This window comes from Meleagris gallopavo, chromosome 3, assembly GCF_000146605.3.
Source record: "Meleagris gallopavo isolate NT-WF06-2002-E0010 breed Aviagen turkey brand Nicholas breeding stock chromosome 3, Turkey_5.1, whole genome shotgun sequence".
Classification (NCBI taxonomy): Eukaryota; Metazoa; Chordata; class Aves; order Galliformes; family Phasianidae; genus Meleagris; species Meleagris gallopavo.
In genome coordinates this window covers 83,703,159-83,708,514 of record NC_015013.2, presented here as the reverse complement: position 1 = coordinate 83,708,514, position 5,356 = coordinate 83,703,159, and the positions used below count along the sequence as shown (strand labels likewise).

General features: G+C 37.3%; 1 long non-coding RNA gene across 1 annotated transcript; it reads left to right on the top strand.

Moving 5' to 3' along the window:
- Positions 1 to 224: 224 nt before the first annotated feature.
- Positions 225 to 5,348, top strand: LOC109366890. The gene is made up of 3 exons (XR_002113571.1): positions 225 to 385; positions 3,334 to 3,475; positions 4,784 to 5,348. It is a non-coding gene; the product is annotated as an uncharacterized LOC109366890 (long non-coding RNA).
- The last annotated feature ends 8 nt before the right edge of the window (positions 5,349 to 5,356 follow it).

The following is a 5,356-nucleotide window of genomic DNA, read 5'->3' as shown; positions in this document are numbered from 1 at the left end:
TGAGGCCACACTTTGAATGCTGTGTTCAGTTTTGGGTCCTCTCCACAAAAAAGACATTGAGGCCCTAGAGTGTGTCCAGAGAAGGATAGCAAACCTGTGAGGGTTCTGGAGCACAAGTCTTATGAAGAGAGGCTGAGGGAACTGGAATTGTTAAGTCATAGAAGAGGAGGCTCAGAGCAGACCTTATCACTCTCTACAACTCCCTCAAAGGAGGGAGGTGGGGGTCAGCCTCTTCTCCCACATAACTAGAGACAGGACTAGAGGGAATGGCTGCAAGTTTTGCCAGGGGAGATTCATGTTGGACGTCAGGACAAACTTCTCCAGAGAAGTGGTCAGGTGCTGAAACAGGCTGCCCAGGAAGATTGTGGAGTCACTGTCCTTGGAGGTATTCAAGAAAGTTTTAGTTGTGGTACTAAGGGACATAGTTAAGTGAGTAAGTATTGGCGGTAGGTGAATGGATGAACTGGATGATCTTGGCAAACTTTTCCAGCCTTGGTGATTCTATGATTCTACAATAAGACAAATTTGGTTTATTTTCAATGAGGCTATATCTAGATTTAATTTGTTTACTACTAACTAGATGATTAATTGCTTTTAAAACATTTGGATGAAAAAGATGTTCCATACCTTATACAAATTATAACCTTCTAACTCCTGCAGTCTTCAGTTGTTCTAGATAGTTTTATTGGAAACAAAACACTCCTTCATTTGGAGTCTTCCACTTTCTCAGGTACCTTACTGGATAGAAGAGTACCTGCTTTGCTAACCCCTATGATCTACCCCACTTAAAACTAATTTTAACCTGGACAGGGTATAGTTATAGTAACACACATAAACTGGGTTTTGATGTATAAATTATGTGAAAATAATTTCATAAATTGTTAGGAAAAAATATGACACTTTTAAACAGTTGAAAATGCAAATACTTCCTTTGGACATGATTTTACTACGACCTAGTCTGTTACACAAGAAAAAAACTGAAATGAGTACATAGCAATTTAGTTGTAATTACTGTGCAGGCAAAGCCAAGAGGTGCAGGAGTGATGTTCACAATCCATCCACCACAGAGGAAATTTTCAGTGAGGTCCTAAGGTGAACTTAGGACAACTTCAAGTATCCATTTCACATGTTACCACCTGCTATTTGTAATATAAGAGTATTCTGTATCTGATAGCCTGGATGCTATTTGTGCATGGGAAGATAGCCACTGCACCAAAAAGCATGTCAAAAAGAACAGAGAATTATTTCTTTAAATATATTCAAAAAGCCATCATCTTAGTTTGTAGGAGTGGACATTTGTCTTGCAAACCAAGCCAGAACATTATATTTAACTGCAAATATCTTAAGGTCCTTGCTGAATTATGAAATTCACTCAGCTATAGTCAGCATGTGAATGTCTGCATTGTTTGCCCAAAAGAAAACGTTGACCAGAACAATGCATATTCTTACTAGTAGAAGAGAAAATCCTGTGTGTATCTAAAATGTCTCAAATGTCTTCATCTTTACTTCAGGTCAAGGTCTAATAGCAGAAAGCACAAGCTGACACGATTAGCATTGTCACTGTGGAAATGTTAGAGGGTCAACTCGGGACAAGTGCAGAAGGCACGAGATAACTGTTGCCCAGTTCATTTTCTGTCTCATTTACTGTATGAATACACACTCTGAAAGCTCACTCTTTACATCCAAGAAAAAAGATTATTTTGTATGGACAATTAACTGGACTGCTTGTTATCTACTAAAAATCAAATAACCTTGGAGGTGAATATGCTAACTTCCACAAGAGAAGTGGCAACAGCTGAAGTGTGTTTCCTTTACATGGACTCACTGTCATAAAACATAGTCTTTTCAGTACATTAGTTGACTTCATTATAGTATTCTTGATAGTATACTGTGATTAAACTCCAGGATCCACAAATGGTTCAGCAGCAGGGTTATAGAGTACTAAATTATGAAGGACACAGTGTTAAATCTATCAAAAGATAAAGGAGTAAAAATATCCCTTTATTATACATTAACAATGAGATGTTAAACATTAGCTCTGCCTAGAAAAGCAAATCAGGCACACTGGGAGGCATATTAAACAGATACGGCCCACTTTTATGCAGCCCTGAAATATGGCAGATCCCTATGTCTTCTATGCTCAGTAGGGAGTCTGATAACAAATGTAGAAGAAAAAAATACTAAATTAGATGTAGAATTGAAAGCCAGATTTTATTTTATGTGGTTTAAGACAAATAATACAATTTATAAATGTATAAATGTAATATTTTGTTTAATTTCCATTGCCAGTATCAAGTACTGATCACAGCTGTAATGTTAGCATCAGTTATCAATTCAAAACAAGATAAAATATTTCTTTCTCTCATTCTGCAAATACAAGATTAAGCACATGGACAGATCTATTCATGTCAGGGAAGTACTCAAGTGCTCTAGACTGATATTCAGTATTCATCAGATATTCATGAAGCAGATATAGTGTAACACAGCCCGATCCAGAAAAGTGAAGTCTATCTGGAAAGCAATTACTTTTTGTTGTGATTATTCTTAATTATTACTTCCTACGTATTATAAGAGACACAAAGGTCAGAGAATTCTAGAGAGATTCCCATCTGAAAGACAATGAATTGTTTAACATTATGGATAAAGATATTATGTATGTTTTGTTTAAGACATGCTACTTTTGAGAGTTAATCTACTTCTGTAATGTTATCAAAAGTTGCCAAGCCATCCAACAGAATGTAGCTTTTGATAGATTGTTTCCAAAGCTAAATTTTATCTATGGGTAGGAAATTTCCTGTGATGGCATTTCTCACTCCATTATCTCACCATTTATTGTGTGAAGAATTATATGAACAGAAACAATCACACATTTTTTAAAAATATGCTATTATAATTTCACCCACACATATAATTAAATCTCACTTTATAGAAATAGATAATTTGGCTTTTCTGAGTAGATCACATTTTTCCCAAGGGAAAAGATGTTTCTATAGATTTATATAATAGTTTCTAAATTAACTCAGTCATTTTGAAGCCCATAGTATTGAGATTCTCAGGATAACATTTTTAACTGCAAGTTACAGACATACTAATAAGTGTACAAATGGCATAGCAAGCTTCATAAAAAAATGCTGTTCTTCCTAAGTAATATTTGAAATCTCTGGGGAATCTACTACCAGACCTTCTCGTGGCATGATTTCTTTGGGTACTGGAAATGCTCCAGCATAATACCCACCTCATTTTTAATGGAATTGAAAAAGGCTCCAAAAAGCTTTCAAATAATAAATTCAGGCTTTAAATTGACCTGTTAATTTAACTCTTCTACACCAATAGGTATTCCTGACAATTAAGGATGACCTGAGCCAGCAATGTGCTCTCACAGCCCAAAAAGCCAGCCGACCATATCCTGGGCGTCATCAAAAGAAGCATGGCCAGCAGGGTGAGGGAGGTGATCCTGCCCTTCTGCTCTGCATTGGTGAGACCTCACCTATTGTACTGCGTCCAGATGCGGAGTCTTCGGTACATGAGAGATATGGATCTGTAAGAGTGCATGCAGAGGAGGGCCATGAAAATGATTCAAGGGATGGAACACCTCCCCTACAAGGACAGGCTGAGAGAGCTGGGGCTGTTCAGCCTGGAGAAGAGAAGGCTCCAGGGAGACCTGAAAGAGGCCCTTCAATATCTAAAAGGAGGCTTTAAGAAGGAAGGGAATAGACTCTTTAGCAGGGTCTGTGATGACAGGACATGGGGAAATGTTTTCAAACTGAAAGAGCAGAGATTCAGATTGGACATAAGGAAGATTTTTACACTAAGGTTGGTGAGGCACTGGAACAGGTTGCCCAGAGATGTGATGGATGTGTCCCATCCCTGGAAACATTCAAGGCCAGGTTGGACAGGGCTCTGAGCACCTGACTGAGCTGTAGGTGTCTCTGTTCATAGGGGAGTTGGCCTATGTGGCCTTTCAAGTTCTCCTCCAGATCAAAAGATTCTAAGATTCTATGGTTATCCAGATATACGTACATTCATATCATTGTTGAGATATACATCTGAAGTCCTGGAATAATTCTAATTCAAGAGCAATTTATGTAAATTCAAGCCTTGCTTAGGTGACTTACTGATTACATCAGTTTTATTGTCACAGTTATGCCTTATTAAAATAATATCTCAGAAAAATCAAGAGTGTAAATCAAGATAGTTGACATTGGAGTTACACAGTCAAACAAAAGCAGAAAGAACTGCCTTATCAAGCAAAAAAAGAAAATTAGGGAAAAATCCAAATAGTTCTGAAATAAGAAAGGTTATTTATTTGCAGAAAAGTGTTTCAATCAACTATCTAGACCCAGAAGATAGGTCATTTTCATGTTGAAGTTGCTTTTAAACTAGAACTTGTGGAGGAAAAATATCAAGATCCCCGAAACAGTTGCTTTGGGGAGCTTATAGCTTTGTTTGTACAGGCTCAATATTAATGGATCAGGCTCTCAAACTATGAGTTTTAACCTTCCAGTTTTACCATGTACAAGAATCAGAGGGAAAGCAGTTTACACAGGCAAAAGCTTTTTATTTAAATGTTCATCAAGTGAATAGTATCACAGGACAGGGAAGACACTAGGGGTGTTAAGGATTCCATTTTTTTTCTCAGCTTTTCAATAATAAAACTGTTTAAGGATCCCAACAGCAACACACAAGAAACAGTTATCAGCCTCTAGAAATAACGACACAAGGCATTTAAAAAAATCTTACGTTCTAATCATATAATATTCACAGTGCTCTCTTTGGCTAACAGGTTCTCTAAGTGGGAGGAGAATTGCAAAGGCAAAAGTAAAAATGACATTGCACTAGAAAATCAGCAAACCAGCAGCTCTATCCCCCACGGTAGTGGAAAGAGATGTGGAAGTAACACTTGCTTGGCTGCTGTTTGTTCGGTGAACCAAGAGAGTGACTCCAGCTAGCGCTGCTGGCATGCACGGAGCTATGATTCTTGCTGGACTGAAATGGTTCTTCGAATATTTCTGAATAAACTTCAGTTCATGCCAGTGAGTAATGTGTTATTCAGAGATGATACTCTGTTGGGAATTTCTTGTATTTTCATTTTGGGGAAAAGGTGAAGGATTAAATCTCTATGGAAGATACCGTAAATAATTCTCATACATATTTGCATATGGACTGAATAAGCAAAAATCCCTTCTCACAGAGAAGAAATTGGATTGTAAGGGACACCTAATAAAATTACATGTGATTATTGAAATATTGGGTATTTCATTACATTTTTTAACCCTTGGACTCTCAGACTCTCCACTGAAGCTATAATCAAACTGCGTTTCTACTAGGGAAAAAAACAACAGTCTTCATAACAAAA